The sequence below is a fragment of the Sardina pilchardus genome, chromosome 14, assembly GCF_963854185.1.
Source record: "Sardina pilchardus chromosome 14, fSarPil1.1, whole genome shotgun sequence".
Lineage (NCBI taxonomy): Eukaryota > Metazoa > Chordata > Actinopteri > Clupeiformes > Clupeidae > Sardina > Sardina pilchardus.
Window position 1 is genome coordinate 5721804 of NC_085007.1, and position 22500 is coordinate 5744303.

Sequence of the window (22500 nt, forward strand, 5' to 3'; positions counted from 1 at the left end):
ATGCTTATTTTTCATTTGATTAATTACATTTTTTACTGCTAGACCTCCCCTTTGCACCTATATGCTTTATCTTAATGTGTAGTTTACTCTAACATATGAGAATGCTAATAATAAACAGTGGAATTACTTCAGCTGACTGAGACGGTGTGTGTGTGTGTGTGTGTGTCCTGAAGCTCTATATTTCAGTGTTATCTTGCACAGCCTGGTGTGGTGCTGGTCCTGGGCTTTTTAATGAAGGGCAGTAATTTCAGCTCTCTCTCACACACACACACACACACACACACACACACAGATTCATTGGCACTGGCACAGCGACTGTCCCCTGTCCAATCACATATCCCCCGCAATCCCACAGTCCCTCATAGCCTTCATGGCCGCACTTTGCTTCCGTCTCCATAGTGACCGCCGCAGGGATATTTCTCTTTACGCCTATAACATGCACAACACTCAGGCCCCTCTCCTCTCCTCTCCTCTCCTCTTCTCCTCTCCTCTTCTCCTCTCCTCCTCTTCTCTCCTCCTCTCCTCTCCTGTCCTCTTCTCCTCTTCTCTCCTCTCCTGTCCTCCTCTCCTCTTCTCCTCTCCTCCTCTTCTCCTCTCCTGTCCTCTTCTCCTCTCCTCTTCTCTCCTCCTCTTCTCTTTTCTCCTCCTCTCTGATCTAGGCCCCTCTCTTCTCCTGTCCTCTTCTCCTCTCCTCTTCTCTCCTCCTCTCTGATCTAGGCCGCTCTCTTCTCCTCTCCTCTTCTCTCCTCCTCTTCTCTCCTCCTCTTCTCTCCTCCTCTCTGATCTAGGCCCCTCTCTTCTCCTCTCCTTTACACCATATAACATGCACAACCCCTCTCCTGTCTTCTCCTCTATTTTCGCTTTATAAGATGCAGAACACTCCTCTCCTCTCTCCTCTCCCCTTATACTCTCCTCTCCCTCCATACTCTCCTTTCCTCTCTTCTCCTCTACACTCCTTTCCTCTCTTCTCTTATTCTCCTCTCTTCTCTTCTCCTCTACTATCCTCTCCTCCACCCCCCATACTTTCCTCTCCTCCTCCCGACTCTCTGCTCCTCTCTCCTCTTTTCTCCTCTCCTCTCATGCACACAGTTACACACACCACAGAGAGAGAGAGAGAGAGAGAGAGAGAGAGAGAGAGAGAGAGAGAGAGAGAGAGAGAGAGCACAATGCATCTACATCAAAGCCATCATCTGGCTAACAAACTCAAAAACAATACCTACAGTATCGTCTGGAACACAATCCTCATCTGTTATGAATGCTGTTCATTGTCGCTACACGCAGGGAACCTTCAGTCACACGTTGCAATGGGTTCAAAAAGATCGGTAAATCTTTTAATTGCAAGGACAGCAGATGTATTCTGTCTACAATGATTGTTCTTCTCGAGAAATGTTGACATCTAAATCTGCATTTGTTTTTGTTTAGCTGACATTTTTTTTGTTCAAAGTGACCTAAAAAAAACTGTGTAGAGAACAATTAAGGTACAAGCTGAATAGGAGCCAACAGAATAATAATAGGATTTGGAGTGGCAGTTCAAGGTCAAGATAAGTCATTGTAGGTGCAGAATGAAGGGGCAGGAAGGAGAAGCTCATTGGAAGTGCCAGCAAGTGTTACCCTGGTAACAAATGCTTCATTAGTAGTTTTAAGGTCATCTCCATGACAATGACCCCCACTTTCGCTTTTGTCAGGTGCGTTTCTGAAGCCTGACCAAATGACCAAATGACCACTTGCAGCAGTACCCCCACCACCAGTGTGTGTGTGTGTGTGTGTGTGTGTGTGTGTGTGTGTGTGAGTTAAAGGGAAATGCATTGCTGATTCACATCAGTAGCAGTGAATAGGAGCCTACATATCAAAAGCTGCATTAACACTCCATTTAAAACAACTCACAGAGAGTCAGGATAATCTAATAAGTGAAAGTGTCATGCCCATCCCTGTGGCTTGGGGGCGCTACACTGCCACTGAGGCTATTTATTAGCTGCTGAGTTCCTGACTAACGTGAAGCTAGAAAGCTGAACAAAGACTGTTTATCAGGAGCCGAGTTCAATATTAACGTCATGGCCGTCCGTCAGAGGCTGAAAACCTCACTAGCGTTAAAGGAGCTGAACGAAGGCTGTTTATTCATGTTCATTCCATGCTAACATTAAGGGGGGTTAGCGCTAACAATTTGCCCTGAATGAAGGCTGTTTATCAGAGTGAGCGGAGTGCATTCCATGCTAACATTAAGGGGGGGTAACGCTAACAATCTGCACTGATGGAACGCCGCCTCAGTGGTGACTCACTGCGACTATATGCCCGAGCTCAGAAAATTACAGCTTACGGCTGCCATAATCAAAAGGCTTCCTCGGTGTAATTCAAAGCTTACATGATGCTTACATAATGGTGAGAATTAGAATGGCTGGAATCTACCTTTGAAAGGCATCCAGAAATCATCCCACATCCTAGCTGTGTGACTGCATGTGTCCATATTGTGTGTAGGTGTGTGTGTGTGTTTCTGCATGTTAAGTTAATTCATGTGTGTGTGAGCGTTTGGGTGTGAGTGAGTAAAGGTGCCTGTTTGTGTGTGTATTTATGTGTGTGTGTGTGTGTCTATTTGTGTGTGTGTGTGTGTGTGTGTCTATTTGTGTGTGTGTGTGTGTGTGTGTGTGTGTGTGTGTGTGTTTCTTTAGCGGGAAGTGATTCCTCAGCGCTCTGGTCCTCCTGCTTTCTTCTTAATGAGAGATGGATGAATGGGTTCCGTGTGTGAGTGTGTGTGTGTGTGTGCCGTGACCTTGGGCTCACCTCAGGCAGCTTGCCTTGCGGCCCCTGCATGCTCTGCTCTCCTCTCTGCCAGGAAGTCGACGCATCCGCTGGGGAAGAGCGAGCGGCGTGTCAGTCCAGCTAATTGAGTAATTGGCCCAAACTGGGGGGTCATCCATTAGAAACACACACACACACACACACACACACACACACACACATACACACACACACACACACACACACACAATCTTCAACTCCCCTCCTCAGCTTAGGTCGGTCCCCTTTGAGACACACAGAGACACACACACACACGTACCCAGCAGCCCCAGTAGCATTTATCTCGGCTGGACTGGTGCTTACCTTAAGATCAAGTGATGGGGAGGGCGCAGAGGGGGCCCGCGGGCTAAAGGCTCTTAATCCATTACAGGGCTATCTGGAACGCCCACGGAGCTCTCACTGATAGGGACGCTCAGGCCTGCAGACCTGCTCTCTCTCTGTGTGTGTGTGTGTGTGTGTGTGTGTGTGTGTGTGTGATAAAGGTAGAGAGGTCTAAAGGAGACAGGAGAGTCTATTGTGTCTGACTGGAACACCTGAAGATGAACACGTGTGTGTGTGTGTGTGTGTGTTTGTGTGTGTGTGTGTGTGTGTGTGTGTGTGTGTGTGTGTGTGTGTGTGTGTGTGTGTGTGTGTGTGTGTGTGTGTGTGTGTGTGTGTGTGTGTGTGTGATAAAGGTAGAGAGGTCTAAAGGAGACAGGAGAGTCTATTGTGTCTGACTGGAACACCTGAAGATGAACACGTGTGTGTGTGTGTGTGTGTGTGTGTGAGTGTGTGTATGTGTGTATGTGATAAAGGTAGAGAGGTCTAAAGGAGACCTAAAGGAGAGTCTATTGTGTCTGACTGGAACACCTGGAGATGAGCGTGTGTGTGTGTGTGTGTGTGTGTGTGTGTGTTTGTGTGTTTGTGTGTGTGAGTGTGTACGAACATGTCTGAAAAAAGCTCCCAGGCCACAGCTATGACAGTCATGTCCTTTCTTCCTTTCTGCCTGTGTCATGGGAGATACATGCCCTTGTCATGCACTCCTTTCCAACACAGCATTTACCTGTGTGTGTGTGTGTGTGTGTGTGTGTGTGTGTGTGTGTGTGTGTGCGTGTGTGTGTGCGTGCGTGCATGTGTGTCCAGCTCCCAGAGTACACCTGAACCCCCTCCACACAGACTGGGTGGCTCCAGTGGTGCACTGTGATCAGTGCCCGTGGCAACACACACATCTGGGTGCCCGCAGGCGTCTACAGCCTGCACATGATCCACACAACACCACCAGCTGCCGCGCATGCAAAACAGAGGGAGAATCAATCAATAATGCTCTTTGTTTCTCTCTGACGGCATACATACATCTGGATAAACTATATAGTATGACATAAACAATATACAGTATATACTGTATAAAACAGAGGGAGAATCAATCAATAATGCTCTTTGTTTCTCTCTGCTGGGATACATACTTACATCTGGATACACTAGTATGACATAAACCATATACAGTATATACTGTATACAACAGAGGGAGAATCAATCAATAATGCTCTTTGTTTCTCTCTGCTGGGATACATACGTACATCTGGATACACTATATAGTATGACATAAACCATATACAGTATATACTGTATACAACAGAGGTAGAATCAATCAATAATGCTCTTTGTTTCTCTCTGCTGGGATACATACGTACATCTGGATACACTATATAGTATGACATAAACAATATACAGTATATACTGTATAAAACAGAGGGAGAATCAATCAATAATGCTCTTTGTTTCTCTCTGCTGGGATACATACGTACATCTGGATACACTATATAGTATGACATAAACCATATACAGTATACTGTATACAACAGAGGTAGAATCAATCAATAATGCTCTTTGTTTCTCTCTGACGGCATACATACATCTGGATAAACTATGTAGTATGACATACACAATATACAGTATATACTGTATAAAACAGAGGTAGAATCAATCAATAATGCTCTTTGTTTCTCTCTGATGGGATACATGCGTACATCTGGATACACTATATAGTATGACATAAACAATATACAGTATATACTGTATAAAACAGAGGGAGAATCAATCGATAATGCTCTTTGTTTCTCTCTGATGGGATACATACATCTGCATACACTATATAGTATACCATACACAATGTATATACTGTACTGTATAAAACAATCATTAATGCTCTTTGCTTGTCTCTGATAGGATACATACATCTGCAGACAGCTGAGAGATTTAAACAGGACACACTATACTGTATAGCATATGCAATGTATATGTAAGGGATAACGGCCGACGAGGTGACCGGTTCGATGGAAATAATGGCTAGGTGGAGGTCTAGAACTCCGGCGACGTGCGAAGCACGGAGACGGAGTTACCTCCGCCGTGCCATTATTTCCATCGAACCGGTCGACCTCGAAGGCCGTTATCCCGCTTATCTCCCGTTTGTATTCATAACCTGTATATTTAGAACATAGTTCTATTCCACCGTTGCGTCCGTAAACATCGCTAAAACTGTCTTGACTGTGGGACTACTTTCCGCCACATATCAACTTTCTACTTGCAGGACAAAACTGCCGTTACTAGTTCTAAATGGATGGTTGCTATGGCCAAAAGCCAGTCGTTAGTTCTAAATGGCTGGTTGCTACGGCCAAAAGCCAGTCGTTAGTTCTATCTCTCCCGTTGTCAAGCGGGCATATCCCAGGATTCTGATTAACTTTAACTTTGAAAGATCGCTACTTTTATAGCCTACATGGCATCCAACTAGCTACAATCCACCTCCGTCATATGCTACAATGTTACTATGGTTCTGCACGTCTGTATTTCAGCTTGGTGCAACGTGACAGTTCATTTAAACTTCGCAACGAGTTTGGCGAATTAATATTCAAGTGTGATACGGGAACTACTTCAAAGGTAGCAGGTTATACGAAGTTAATGGCCACCCCATCAGCCAATCAGAGAAGAGAATTCCATTGTTGAGGGAGATAAATACATTTAACGAGCATTAAACAAATGCGGGACACAATAGACAATAGACACAACTTTTAATTTCAACAAAATGTAGAAATTCCACTGGAAATGAAAAGAGAATCACTCTCTTGTCTCGGCACTGAAAATGTTCCACATCGGAGTTACAGCCATTCAGCGGTGCAAACGACAGTATGCCATCATCAGAGGAGGCAGTGGATGTGTGTGAGATTCAGACGCCAGGTCGTGTTGCCGCTGGGTTGCTGAGGAGTGAGATGTGGGATGTATCGGGACAGGACCGCGTGTTATAGCTCGACAAGGCATGAGCGTCAGACACTTCACAAACTTCAAACTTCACAAGGGTGTGATTTTCATCTACATAAACACCACATGGATGCATGTCTGTGACACACACACACACACACACACACATGTGGGCGTGTTCGCAAGTACACACACACGTACACACGTACACACACACACGCATGTCTGTGACACACTAAGTGAATTGACTGAAGCAGGAATAACATTTTGCATTACATTCACCAAAAAAAGAACTTGTGATATGGATTTCTCTCTCTCTCTTTCTCTCTCTCTCTCTCTCACACACACACACACACACACACACACACACACACACTGTACACAGGGAATTGAAGACAGAGACATAAGACAGGGAAGGCTCCTCATGAGCTGAGTGTGTTTTCTATCTATTCTCGTTTCTTGCTTAACACCGACGATTGAAATCATCAATTATGCGACATCATCAACTGGGTGTGTGAGGGTATGTGAACATAACCTGATTACGTGGGGTCGTTTGTTTTCCTCTGATTGCTTCTCTGGTGAAATTGGTGTGATTAGGGAGGCAATAGGGCTGCTGCTGCTGCGTGTGGGAGTGTGGGAGTGTGCATGTGTGTGTGTGTGTGTGTGTGCGACTGTGCGTTCATGTGTGCATGTCCATATGTGCATTTGTGTGTGTGTGTATATGTACGTGTGTGTGTATGGGTACGTACAGTATATGTGTGTGTGTGTGTGTGTGTGTGTGTGTGTGTGTGTGTGTGTGTGTGTGTGTATGTACGTGTGTATGTGTGTGTGTGTGTGTATGTGTGTGTGTGTATGTGTGTGTGTGTCCGCATGTGTGTGTGTGTGTGTGTGTGTGTGTGTGTGTTTGCAGAAGGCATCATTCAGCTGGGCCCGTGCAGGCGGGGAGCACCAGGTTGAACGTCCCTCTGAGGGAGGCAGCGTCTCATCTCGGTCTCTTTGTCTCACACACCTATCTGCTATTAACACACCTCCCCAACGCAGCACGCACAGACACACAGAGCCGCTGGCACGGGAGATACCCACGCGACGCGTCTGAAACCAGGCACAGCACTGATTCAGCTGGTGATTACGACAAGCTGAGATGCAGATTGCTTTCAGAGGCACTGTGCACCGAACAGAGCGAACACAGAGAAGAAGATGCCAACGAAACAGAGAAAACAGGAGTCATCAATTGGGTGTAAACAAACAGGAGCCATCAGTTGGGTGTAAACAAATTGCTCCCCTAGTAGCATAGCGACATTAGCATAACTGAGAGCAGAGAATGAGCTTAATGGGGGTTAAAAAACCTGACGATTTCATGAGCCACAAGAGACCCTGAGGCAGAGGTGATCGGAGCCCTAAGATGGAGCTAGTAAGACGTTGCAGGTTTAGTGAAATAATATCACATTGGTTGTGCAAAGGATATATGTAATCATGCACTTATGAAAAAGTGTCCTAAATAGAATACAAAGTAGCCATTGCCACCGGTCTAGCCGAACAGCCTTGGATGAGGTCCAAGGACCTTGCTTTTGATTGGCTGACAGCTTGCTGTTATGGATGAGGAGACTGAGCCTTGCCTTTGATTGGCTGACAGCTTGCTGTCATCAGGTGTCTTCTGTCTCCTCACCCAACTTCCTGAAAGCCAAATCAAACTACTTTCTCTAGTTATTTCAGTCTCTTGCTTATAACTGTTGATCTCTCTGTCTCTCTCTCTCTCTCTCTCTCACACACACACACACAACACACAATTACAGTATATGAGCCCCTAAGAGTCTTCGCTACAGCAGTTCATCTTGTTGTAGATATCCATCAGCCCAACAGCAAGAAAGCAGCCCCACACTATGTACCTTGAGGAGCCTGCATCTGTTGCTTACCCAGAGCAACACCCTCTCGAGTTGCGTAAAGTTTCATACCCCTCTCCATTAGAGGATGGACACACAGAGAATCAATTAGACTTGCGCTTCACACCAATTACTCACAGCGTAGCCATCATTTAACAATCAAATTATCATCCATGAATGCAATATGTGTGGAGTTTTTTTTTTCTTTTGCAATGCTTAAAATTGTCTGGTCATGAATTAGTCAGAGAAGTGACTAGAGTTGAACTATCCTTACGAGAGACATGATAATGAGAATGTGGATATCTTTCACAGCAAAAAACAAGAACATGCAGTAGGAATGCACCACGCACGCACGCACGCACGCACGCAAGCACATACACACACACACACACACACACCATTAAAACACATGGTCTGGGTGTGAGGTTGGCCATTATCACTTCGCTAAAAACAAGAATATTCAAAAAGGCCATCAGCAGGTTTTTAACTAGCTGTCAAAAAAAGTGAAAGATGTCCCGTAATTTCTTTAATATTTTTTTCTCATGGTCTACTTTTGGATTATTATTTCATTTTTTGCATATGAATAAGCGATTACATATTAATCAAACTTACTGCATTATGTAAATGTTTTTTTTATTATTATGATTTTTGGAGCCTTTTACAAAAACTGCTGGGAAATTCATGTTAATTTCAGGTGGAGTGTTTTCCATTATCATGCTTAAACAAATATCAAATAAAAAAAAAAAAAACGAACACGACAAACAAACTGTCCGTCGGTTTTGCTCTGACAATCCGGCCTCATTATGATATTGCTGTTTCTGTTTAATTCCTGCTAACAACAATGCAAGTCGCTATTTAGAAGCAGAGCTGCGAATAGAATGAAAGCTTCTGTAGCACTAGAGGCAAACATCACATTTCATTGAGCAACTATCTTGGTAAAACAGGGAGTATGTTAAATTAAAGTAAATAAAAGAAATCTCTATGATGTAATGAACAGTAAATAAGAAATAAAATGTCTCTATCATGTAATGAGTGTGTTAAAACAGTAAATTCAAGAAATAAAATGTCTCTATCATGTAACGACTGTGTTAAAATAGTAAATAAAAGAAGTCTCTCTCACGCACCGGCAGTTGTGCTTTAGGGAGAAGCGCTCCACCCTGGAGCCAGTGGGACCAGCTGAGCCCTGGAGCGCCATGGCAACAACAAGCAGGAGGAGGAGAAGACGTGCGCTTCACACACTGGGATTATCTCACCTGCGTGCGGCTCCCCGTTCACCGCTGTTAATCCCCAATATCCCCGGCAGCAGGTGTTTTTCCGAGGGCCCCCAGACTGATTCAATAACCGTGTGGAGAAAGACGAGAGGGTATTACAGTATAACCGGGGAGAGACACAGTGCCCGTTAACCAAGTGCTCAAACAAACTCAATACTTAAATCCTTCAGATGTCCCACTACGAGAGAGAGAGAGAGAGAGAGAGAGAGAGAGAGAGAGAGAGAGAGAGAGTTTTTCAAATACAGAAAAGGCCAACGATGTACTTCATTCGCTTCTGATGAGCTGTGAAATGATTCTAAATTAATGTCAGCTTCACCTGCTGATATTAGATACTCGCCGAAAGCCGTGCTGGGGGAACTATATCAGGCGGGGAGGTCTGTGTAAGCCTATTAAGGTCACAGTTATCGTTTTGTCCTACTTTGGCACCTAAGACTTCATATATCATAATCCAGCGCAGACAAAGTAGCTGCTCCGAGTGCCGCACTCTCTGAAAGGATGGTTGGGTGCCCTGGCCTGAACCAGCTGCAGCCCATATAGAGTCACTATGATAGGGTGACCAGACCTCCCAGGTTTCAGGGGACAGTCCCCGTTTTTGATTGCCTGGTCAATACAGAAAAAAAACCTACCTATGTCCCTGTTTTTTGAAGATAAAACTTGAAAAACTTGCATTTCAATCAGATTGATAGTCAAACTGAAAATGTTCCCTTTTCTCCACATGTTTTGAGATTATATCCCCAGTTTTAGTCTCAGACATCTGGTCACCTTTACCACAGGAGGCTTGCTTGCTTGCAGGCACACTTTAGCAAAGGAGTGGAGTGGAGAGGAGTGGAGTGAAGATGGAGACAGATTTCTTTTTGTTCCTCTGTCGCAGCCACTCAAAACACCATTGTGCTGAGTGTGAAGTGAGGGTGCTTGTGTGTTGTGTTGCATCTCAATCACACACCTGCGAGCACTCCAAGACTCTCCGAGGCACTGATGAGTCTGGGCTGGATGTGGCTTGGACCCGGCTGTGTGTCGGCTCGGCTCTCAGGTCATCATCCTTCAGGGCATCCTCTTAGCATTTGTGTGTGTGTGTGTGTGTGTGTGTGTGTGTGTGTGTGTGTGTGTGTACGGCACTTTCGTATTCCCATTCCCAGAGAGGTCTGTCTGATAGACGGCCACCTGCCACTCTCTATCTGGCTCTGTGTGCCTAGTGCGGTCTGACAAACGCGTTCGCACAGCTGACCTTACTGCCAATATTTCACAAACAGTTTCTCTCTGAGTCCTCCTGACACAAAGACACACACACACACACACACACACACGCGCGCGCACACACACACACACACACACACACCTATGTAAAGAGACCGAGAGAAAAGCTGGCTTTTTCATGTCGGATGTAGGTCATCACACGCACACTGACCCATCTGCTGGCTGCCCCGAGTGACCCCTGGATCTGAGTGGAGCTGAAGTGTGAGTGCAGCTGCAGCTCACAGCTGCAGGAGTCTGCCGATGCTAACGCTAACATTAACGCTCTCAGCCCAGAGCTCACAGCTGCAGGAGTCTGCCGATGCTAACGCTAACATTAACGCTCTCAGCCCAGAGCTCACAGCTGCAGGAGTCTGCCGATGCTAACGCTAACATTAACGCTCTCAGCCCAGCGAGCTCACAGCTGCAGGAGTCTGCCGATGCTAACGCTAACATTAACACTCTCAGCCCAGAGCTCACAGCTGCAGGAGTCTGACGATGCTAACGCTAACAGTCTCAGTCCAGGCCTCACAGCGATCGCACTGCACTGCACAGACGGGCTTGAGGAATTATCAGAAACACTACAGTGCGAGTGTGGCCGTGTTGTAATTCTCACGCCATGCTACACGCGAGCGCCGGTGGGTCAGCTCACAGATGAGGACATTCTCAGTACATTAGCTCATTTAAAATGACACTGTTGCCATGGAAACTCTCATTTTAAAGTCATCTTCTCTCTGTTAAATAAAGTGCTACAAATTACTCAACTGATTTCTGCCATGACAAACTGTGTGACTCAATAAATATGCAGTCTGTGGCTTCAATTCCAACTAGTGTCCCATGGTATAGGGGTAATAGTTAACACAGGCTCTGCTGATGCTTTCTATCATGGTCCAAAATAGTGCACATCATCCTAATATTTATTTTGTGCTTTCTCTGACAGTGCAGTAACTAGCTGTTTTAAAAGATATATGCCTGAGCCTCTCCCTTACCCTATTGTTTGTTTGGATATCAGCAAAAATCTTTAAACACAAAATAAGACGAGCATAACATCCATCGGTTAAGGTGTGTAGTCTGCATAAAAATACTCTTGTACTTGATTTTACTTCGCTTGCAGTTTTAAGCCCCAAACACCGCTCTGTTTTAAAGTTCTGGTGCGTGTCAGATGCGAGTGCTAGATATCTCTGTTTACCTGTTACTGTGAAATACTGCTGAGCGTGTGAGTGTGTGTGTGTGTGTGGTTTTGATTTGGCGGGTGCCATATTGTTCTCCTTTTTCCTCCTGAATTCTGTTGTGACTAGACCTGAACCCAGAGTTACGTCTACATCTGTCCTCTGCTAGCAATCGGTGGGCGCGCGGCTGTCTTGCTCTCCGAGGACAACAGACTACATTTCTTCTGACACCACGGTGATAAAATGTCCACCTTTCTCACATCAGCCTCTTGCCTGTGGTCCTCTGCCTCAGACAGAGGGGCTGAATGTCGGAGCTATGCAGGGAGAAGCTGGACTACAAAGAGCAAAAATCCCCAAGAGTTTGTCCTGAAAAGACCTCTGGCCTAGATGACCTAAAACAAACAGGACACAAGATGCCCTCATGTGCATACTAGTCTAACAATAAGCTACAACGAATCCTTAAAGCAAAAGTTGAGTCATTTCAATTTATTTTTGAGGGTCCTATTGTCAACCTGGCCCCATTTTTAGGTACAGTATCCACGAGATTCCGTAGCCAACAATGGGGGTCGCCATGACACAGAAAACGGTTATCTATTTCCGGCGAAGCTGCGTTGTATCTATTTTAACGTGGCGGTTGACAGTGCTTAACATTCATAACGCATATAAAAGTAAACTTTTCTATTTTATGTCAGTTATATACTGTATGATGTAGTATATCCATGCTGAGGGCAGAATTGTCAACATTTCGAACGAAATCTAAGTTGAAGCATATTCTAGTTAGCTACCGAGAACGCACATGTAAACAGAATGAACGGAAGTTGAAAACAGTATCGTAACCATCGTAGCGATACATATTTCCGGGTTAAGGAATAAGGTGGATACAAACCTTCAGTAGGGACCAGAATGCTGAGAGAACCGTGTGGTATTGCGGGAGCGTACCTATGTTCCCCAGGTCCTATGTTCTCCACTTTGAATGGGACCGGGGAGCATAGGACCCTTTTTTTCTTAAATTATAAAAAGGGTCCTATGTTTCCCGCTTTTCCCAAAAAGGGTCCTATGTTCCCCGGTATGTATTGCAACCGGGGAGAATAGGATCCTTTTGGGGAAAACCCGGGGAACATAGGACCCGGGGAACACAGGGATGACCCCGGTATAGCGCTAGCATGCTAATCCTGGCTAATGGCTGCGGCTGGACAGTGCCATGCTGTGGGGCATGACCAGTGTTAAAATAGATGACTCTGTGCCACTGTGTAGGCACAGCACTACCATCACCACATTCTTGTGCAATTTTCAAGAGGGAACTAAGTGACCCTGTTCGTCCCGGCCAGACTTAGGAGTTAGAGGTCAGTGTTTGTGTAATTCACCTCCGTTGACCTCATCTCTTTCATGTATTCCGCTCAGTTATTCTGAGCAGTGGTCAAATTCTGTAGAACTAATATTGACATCAGAGGCCACTGTTTACCTCTGTTACCATGGTGATGGGGAAGTGTGTTTATAACGGTTATATTTCCTTCAACAGAACTTTAATGTGGATGCTTATTTGTACCCAACAACGATGAAAAAAAGAAAAAAAAACTCCTCCTCTTAGAATATTGGAGGGTCACCAGAGCATTTCACTTGTGGTTTGTGTACTGAGTGATTGGCTCACACTGAGACTCTGAATGGTGTGGTGCAGTGCAAGCAGGCACATGAGAGGCAAAACACTCCTCCTCACAACACAAGAGTTTGGCCTGAGTAGACCTCTGGACCACAGCAGGAAGGGAGAGAGAATTAGAGGTGGGACCATGTTTCTGCCCGCTCTTGCTATTCCCCTTCTGGGGAAGGACCACTATACTTTCACTTGCATGCTAATTTAATTGGCTTTCAGAATTTGAATGTTAATAACAAGCCCCTACTTGAAAGAGTTTTCATGGAGTTTCTGGTAAACTAGTTACCACGGACCAGACAACTGTGCCTCTTTGGAAGTCGCATCGCCTCAAGTCATGGCATAAGTAAGAGGCTGTTAATCTGCATATTCAGACGTGTGTGCAGCTTAGGTGGTGTTCATGAAAAGGTCTAGCTCTGTAAACAGCCTTCTCAAAACTCAGATTCATGTTTATGGCACTCCTTTCAAAGCAGAGAGTTGTTGCGTAAACTCTGTTGACGTACAGTATGCGTAATAAGTGTTGCCAGTTTTAATGGGCTAGTTGATTGCCTCTGCTGCATGTTTGAGTATGCTAGTCGATTACCCTGTGTGTATTAGTATGCTAGTTGATTGCCCTGTGCTACATGTTTGAGTACGCTAGTTGATTACCCTGTGCTGTATGTAAGACTAATGGTGACTTACACACCATGTGCTTTCGCTGTGACGCTTTGCTCCCATCATCTCTGTCTAAAAGTTGAGAAATGTTCAACTTTTGCTGCACCAATGGACAGCAACGCAATTAGGCACCAACAAAATCGAATTATGGTTACGCTTTAAAATATACACCATAGTACACACCCAGCATGCAGTAACGCAATGCAAGCCTGTGAGCCCAGAGTGTGCTAGTTGACTGCCCTGTGCTGCATATACTCTACATGTTTGAGTATACTAGTTGATTACCCTGTGTGCTTATGAGTATGCTAGTTGATTACCCTGTGCTGCATCTGAGTATGCTAGTTGACTGCTGTGTGCTGCATCTAAGTATGCTAGTTGAGTACCCTGTGCTGCATCTGAGTATGCTAGTTGACTGCTGTGTGCTGCATCTAAGTATGCTAGTTGAGACCCTGTGCTGCATCTGAGTATGCTAGTTGAGTACCCTGTGTTGCATCTGAGTACAGTATGCTAGTTGACTGCCGTGTGCTGCATCTGAGTATGCTAGTTGACTGCCGTGTGCTGCATCTGAGTATGCTAGTTGGCTGATGTGTGCTGCATCTAAGTATGCTAGTTGAGTACCCTGTGCTGCATTTGAGTACAGTATAGGCTAGTTGAGTACCCTGTGCTGCATCTGAGTACAGAAGGCTAGTTGAGTACTCTGTGCTGCATCTGAGTATGCTAGTTGAGTACCCTGTGCTGCATCTGAGTATGCCGGTCGGCTGTCCTGTGCTGCATCTGAGTATGCTAGTTGATTACCCTGTGCTGCATCTAAGTATGCTAGTTGAGTACCCTGTGCTGCATCTGAGTATGCCGGTCGGCTGTCCTGTGCAGCATGCTCGCTGGAGGAGCAGGTAATTAATTGTATCGTTAACATCTGCGTTATAATTAAACAACAGTGCAGTGAGGCGCCGGACAGCTGAGGCCCCCCGAGAGAATCAGCTGGAAGTCTCCGCTGCGCTCCGCGTATCACCAGAGCCGCCGGACCGCTTTAATTACCCCACGTGGGGAACACGCCTTCACGAGCTGGAACGGCACATGGGGACGCGCCCAGACATGGACCCGTGATGCGACTCATGTTGTTCCCCTGTGGAAACCCTGTTCCGCCCCATAGCTCTCTGCCGTATGAAGGACCAGACCCTCCACCACTCAACCATAACATCCAAAACAGCAGGATGCACATTATTCTCATCTCAACACTGCTTTGTGGCTTGTCATGCACACTATAGAAAGCAAATCACCACACAGGATGTTATAATGAAGGGATTATATTGATCACTGCATAACCATTGACTTATTATGGGCTTAAAGTGAGTTTGGCCATTTAATTGCCATGGTAAGCACTATAATGATCTTCAGTATAGGCCTATGGCAGGCGTTCTGTATTCTGTAAGGAGGGACTTGTTGATGTTTACTGCTCTCAGTTGCATGTTCTAAAGTAAATGCCTCTGTCCCTGATCGATACATAAGCTCATTTTCAGTGTTCACACGTATTGAATGATGCTGTTGCCATACTCAAATTTCCCCTGAGATTGAATATTTTTTTATTAAGTATTTTTTTTTGATGAAGTTTTGACTTCAATCTATCCAGTTTGTCTTGACCTGAGATTGAGTGTATCCTCAAAAAGAATAAATATGCCCTCTGAATGGTGGTCAGTATGCACAACATATTTGTTGTCTCCTTTCAGAATTGTCTGTTTAAGCAAGGATGAAATTCATGCATTTATCTGTCATTTCTTTGACTGAACCAAGACATACATGTGCATCAAATGTTTAATTTGATAGCTGTTAACCACGGGAATCTTGTCATTAATTATTTTTGAAAGCATGACAGTCAGTAAATGATGTCAATTTTAGAAGGTGTTTTTTTTTCCTTAGTGCTGCTTGACTTTTCAAGCTGTAGACATTTCCACACTAATCAAATGGACCAAGCCTCAGGGCAAAACCAACACATGCTTGAGAGCGTCTGAAAACCCTGGAACAGATGCAGACTCTGGTTGTGGCACACACACAGAGGGGAGAGACACCATATTGTTGTTCTGGCAGACAGAATCAGTGAACATGTTTTACCACCTCCCAAACACACAAGAACTGTGAGCATGTTCTACCACCTCCCAAACACACAAGGAACTGTGAACTAAACAGCAGTATTGTTGCTGAGATAATAACGCCATCAGAGGTGAGCATATTTCACACTTATTACAGAACGAGACATAAATACCTGTGATATTTTACCATATCTCTGTGAGAGAGGTAAAACTAGCTGTGGACATGTGTTTCACAGGGTGTCTGCAGGTTTTAACAAGTGCAATTTTAGACTTTTTTTTAGACCATCATGGGTTAAATTTAAGACCTTCACGAAGTATTAAAAAAAAGAAATACCAAGCCAGATTGCGGTCAATTGACATTCTGTCATCATCCTGCATCCTGTGACAACAGTACATTTCCGTTTCACATCTGTAGTTTTATTATTACGTTCCACTAACAGCAACATGTCATGTAGAACTACACGGACCATAACTTCCACCATAACAGAAAAAGAAAAAAACAGAACGGCGTGGAAAAGGACGTAAAACAAAACAAAAAAACATTAATCCTTTGTCGATATTTTGCATTGAAACGTAGGTCTTAAATTACTCAAACTCAATTTTAGACTTACAGTGCAAAATATCTCTATATTTTAAACTTTTTTAGGCCTAAAATTGAAAATGTGTAATTTTAGACTTTTTTAGACTTTTTAAGACCCCGCGGACACCCTGGTTTCACTGCCTTACCACAGCCAGACAAACAGGTACATGTGATTGTATACATGTAATTCTGAAAGAAAGGATGAAAAAGTGAACATGTTTTCAGCCCCTTACTGTGGGAAGCCTGTTTAGTGCACTTTGCTCCTGCCGGTGGAGATTCATGACGACACAAGCGGTTGTGTCACAGAGGTGAAAGTGTCACTCAAATCACATAATTACAGCTCCTCATCCTTTCCTCCCTGCGTGATTACCATGGCGACGACAGATTTCATTATTGGACCACGCCGTGCCCATGTCGTTGTTGTCCCGCGCACTGTGCATGCGAATGAAGAATTTCGCTCGTTTAATTGCATTCTCTGACTCAAGTGAAATGATTAGCGTGAGCGTTCAGAGGTGCGTTGCGTAATTGCGTGCGGAGCATGGGAGGTAGGGGATTTACAGAGGACCTCCGAGTACTTCTAATGTTTTTAAACGCCTAATTAGAGAGTGATTACAAATATTTTTAATTTTAATTATTGTTCATTTAGATTATTGCATTTCTGTTCTCTTTAAAGGGAAAATGCAATTACAGCCACATGATTAGGGTGATGCTCAGAAACACTGTGGAATGTTGTTCAGCAGGAGTTTAAAGACTACTGCACATTTATCTGAGTTTGTTTTTATGTGTGTGCTTGTGTGTGTGTTTGCGTGCGTCTATTTGTTTACCTGTTAAAATGCTAACCAAAGCTGTATTTATTTACTTTCTTATGGATTAAGCTCAACCGATCCCTCAGTATTCCTCAGCTCCAATAGCTTAGCTTCTATATATAGCTGAATTAATGTTGTTAGGAATACATTCATCAGAAATAATATGGAATTTCATAATCTTCCAGGTCTCCCAGCTATAGTCATCTCTCAAAACAACCTCTCGTCTTAACGGTGCCATAATCTCTCTCCAAGAACCCAGACAGCTTCTGTATCTGTTCGCCCTTCTATCTGATTCTGCAGAGAGAAGGAGAGAGAGAGAGAGAGAGAGAGAGAGAGAGAGAGAGAGACGGTGGGGAGGTGGGACCAGTGACCCATGACCAAGGGGGTAGGGGTGGGCAGCTGTGGGAGACCAGCCACCCTGATGCCTCATAATTTGATCCGACTGCATCTATGGGGGTGGCCGACCCCAGTTGGGTTGCAGGTCAAGCAGAAGAAGCTCGTATCTGTGTGAGTGTAAGCCCAGAATGAGGGGCCAACATTTTTAACTCCGCTTTTCACTCGACTCCTGTCGACATCACATTCATATCTCTCTCTCTCTCTCTCTCTCTCTCTCTCTCTCTCTCTCTCTCTCTCTCTCTCTCTCTCTCTCCAGACACACACTCTTCCACTCCAGACACACACTCAGCAAGTTGCCCAGCAGGAAGCCATATATCTGGGCAAAACAACTGTCTGATATGAATAGGGATATTAGTCTCTGTTCATTTAGGAAATAGTTTCTCCTTGTGAAAAATTACCGTCCTCATCTTGAAAAATGCCCGCTGAGGTACTTTCAATGATGAACTCACAAATTTATACAGCAAATTATTACAGTCAGTAATTTCACACCGGAAATGTTTGATTTTTTTTCATGTACGTGTTTTAAAAAAAGAAAGCCATCTCCGTCCCTCCTGTAAAACAGCGTGAGATGCTGCAATAATGAGCACGTAAAGCAGAGCATAACGCGAGAGCAGAGTCACTTTAATCACGCAGCTCAGGTTGGACTGCACGGGCGCTCACACACTGAGCTGAAATGAGAATTCCAGCTCAATCAAGCGTGTCTCTTTTCAGAGGGCGCCAAGCGACTGCGCATGAGAAGCCTTGTGTGAAAGCACTTTGGCTGCATTACAATCACACTCTCCAGGAAATGACTTGCCCACCACTACTGGCTCTCGCTCTCGCACTCACTGACTTACTTGCTCACTTACCTCCTTTTGGATGTATACACAGTGTATATATATATATACTGTATATGCATATGTCTGGTGTATGTGTGTGTGTGTGTGTGTGTTACCCGGTCATCAGGAGATCACCCGGGTTGGACTCAAACGTGGGTCCCTGTGAGTACTTGACCCTGCATGTGGTATGGGCCAAATTCCACATCACTAACTCCACATCTCTACACACTACAGTGTTTCTTAACTGGTGGGTCAGGACCCAAACACAACTCTATACAACGCTGAGTCGTGGAACTGCGTTAGGTGGGTCACAGAGCTTGTGGTTAAAAAAAACAAACAAACACAAATTTAAGTTTTAAATACATTAAAAATAAGTTAACATTTATTTTGATAGACTTTATTCATGTCAGTCATTGCAAGTAGGCTACGATCCTGAATATTGGAAGTGGGATATAATATGGATTCACTTAAATTGAGGACAAAATGAGACAGAAACCCCAGTTTATGGTGAGAAGTGGATTGCTGGCACATGATAGCATCACAAATGAAATGCCACATGGGTACAAAGTAGCCCTGTCTGTCAAACACAAACCTTTCCATGCTGTGAACATTGGCATCAGGTTTCACACACATACAGTAATTCCAAACATCAATGTGTTCCACAGACACTTTTACACTTATGCAGCTCACTGTATCCGTTAGCTTGGATACTAAAAACAAATATATATATTGATGGGTTGTGAATTTATGAACATGTGCAATTGTGGGTCCCAAAGCCAGATCAGTTAAGCACTATTGCACTACATATTCCAAACTATACACACTATTAATGACACAGCACTACAATCTGCAACTAAACATGACAACACAGAACTGCACACCTACTCTACTAAACTCAACACGGCGCACCACAGCTAAACTGGGAGGGACTGAACAGATGTCTGCACCCACTCCAGGGTAAGACGTCACTGCCAAACAAAAAATAATATCTAATGTGTTCTGAAATCGTAGGTGTGGAGGAGGCAGACGAGAACATAGTCGCTTAGCTAACCTAACGCAACTAATCAGCAACTGCAAGTAAAGCCGTGCTCCTCCATTCCTTAGGGAGGAGATGGTGGTGCTTGCAACACAGGTTGCATCAGTAAAGGCTGCACTGATGACTTCTGCATCAGGAGAGAGAGTTCGCCCGGAGCATCCCTGACATGTGAAACAGACTAACAAAGATTTGAAATCACCTCAGAGAGGTGAAAAGAAAACAGCCTTGACAGCGCATGGCGACTACTACCCAGGCAGATGACGCTAGTGTTGTGGCTATATGGCGTGGCCTTTGCTTTTAGAATGGCGACTACCCAGGCAGATGAAGCTAATGTTGTGGCTATATGCCGTGGCCTTTGCTCTCAGGATTCAGCAGCACTAGTGGTGCCCTCTGTCAGGCTGTGTCAAGGTCTCGCTGACGTGTGGCTGGCTATTGTTGTTGTCGTCTTTTTGTCTTTTTTTCTCTCTCCAGATACGGGGGGGGGGGGGTTGTGTGTGTGTGTGTGTGTGTGTGTGTGTGTGTGTTGGGGGGTCATGGGTTTGGGTCCCTATGGAATGCGACAGACTCGCAGTGATGATAAAAGTCTCCTCCAGAGCACACACGTACGTGCATGCGTGCACACACACACACACACACACACACACACACACACTCCCAAGCCTCTGCCAAGGTCTCCACGCTGCCTCAGTGCACCGTGACTCCTCCCCTGCTGCGTCGGCGGCTGACTCCAGATGACCCTGGTCAGCACGCCCGTTTTCCGCCACTCGGCCACGGGATTTACACCTCGAAACGCCAGCGCACCCCTCCGACTCCAGCGCAGTAACTCAATCACTTTTATCTCCGCCGGACCAGGTTATAGCCCTCAAATCACTGTCATCAGAGCCAGGTTAACTCACACCACTGGCATACAGCCAGCTCAAGCTACAAGCACTCTCCAATATCGAGAAGGTCAAAAGCCCCGTCACCTCCTGCCAAGTTGACGCAAATCACATCAGAGTCAGTCAGGTTATACTTTTCCATTTCTGGAGAGGAGATCATTGTTAGATTATCTCACTTAAAGAGACCCTATGCAACTTTTTCATAGTCATAAAATCGCTTAGAAATCGTTGTTTTGCTTGACTGACCAGTTTTATCGAAAACAGTAATATTTCCTCCCACCCCCAGTGTCCCTATCCGCTATTGCAACCTTGCAGTTTGTTCAGGAGGCGATCGCTCCTTGTTTACATCTGGAAGGCTGAGACGCATAAGGAACAAGAAGAACCACGCTTGCAATTTATATATGTATATACAGTATAGCCTATACAGTATATGTATAAATATACACGCTAAAGCTGTCGGGGAAGCTCTGCAGAGAAATATGCAAGTATAACACAAGCGAAACCGGAGATGAAATCGCCAATACTGCATAGTTTCTCTTTAAAGGAACACTCCACCGTTTTTTTCCATATTAAACTATGTTATTTGCTTAACTAAATTGACACATCCCTCTAGCATTTCAATGTGTGCACTCGTAGTTAACATAGTTAACTAACATACAGTAGTTTGTTATGAATAAACGGCCGAGTGCTCCTTTGATGATAATTAATAGATGAACTCAAATCACAGAGTCAAGCCAAGTTATATTTTCCCATTTCTAGACCGGAGATCCTTGTTAGATTATCTCACTCAATGATAATTAAGAGATTAACTCAAATCACATCAGAGTCAGAGATCATTCTTAGTTTAATTTCTTTAATGATAATTAACAGATTATTCAAATCACTTCAGAGTCAGGCCAGGTTATACTTTCCCATTTCGAGAAGGACAGGAAACAATTCTTAGATTAACTCACTTGAGTTAATGATAATTAACAGATGAACTCAAATCAGGTTATAGGGTAGCAAGTTTGGTAGGAGCCAACTCAAATTAGAGTACAAGTTTGGTAGGAGCCAGGTCATACGTGTCTCCTCTCTGTAAGGGCGAGTTCTAGACTTCTCTTGTACAACGCTCAACACACTCCCACAGCCATGGGGATCTTTCTTCCCACTCACATCAAGTTATAACTCTCATCAGACCTATAGGTTAGCTCATCCTCATCCTAGCCTGAACAGTAATTAAGACATGAACCCCCTCCCCCTCTCTATCTGTCTATCCATCTATCTACTGTATCTATCTATCTCTCTACCTACCTATCCATCTATCTAGCTGTGTTTCTCTCTCTCTCTCTCTCTCTCTCTCTCTGATTGCTGAAATCCACTCCTCCTGGCTTGAGCTTAGCATCAGTTTTGACTTGGCTAGATGGAGCATGTGTTGGCAGACTCTCTTTCTCTCTCTCTCTCTCTCTGGCTCAGTTCTACATCTCTCTCTCTCCCTCCCTCCCTCCCTCCCTCTCTCTCTCTCTCTCTCTCTCTCTCTCTCTCTCTCTCCCTCCCTCCCTCTCTCTCTGGCTTAGTTCTGCATCTCTCTCTCCCTCTGGCTTAGTTCTGCATGTCTGCCCGCTGGTCTCGGTGCCTTTAAGTAACCGCTCCAAGCAGAGGGTTGATGGAATACTGTCATATTCTCTGCGTCCTGTTGCCATGGACTATAGCTGGCCAAATGTGTATCGCCTGGTGTGTGTTTTTCACTCTTTTTTTTCTCAGGCATCTGCTTTCTTAGACATTCAGCTGCTTTGCCCGATTCTGGCTTAAGAGTCACTCGGATTCCAAAAAACCCAATGCAATAGATGGGGGTCTGTTGGGGGTCTGTTGTGGGGTAGGAAACAGAATGTTGACAAATCTGTGCCATAAAAGGGGAGGTCTGTGAATCTAGTGAAAGACCATCAGTCATATTAGACATAGAGTACATTATAGCTCTCCCTTCTGTGTCCCTGAAGATTGTGTTGATTAGTCAGGATCAAGATGCTGGACAAACAAACACACACACACACAC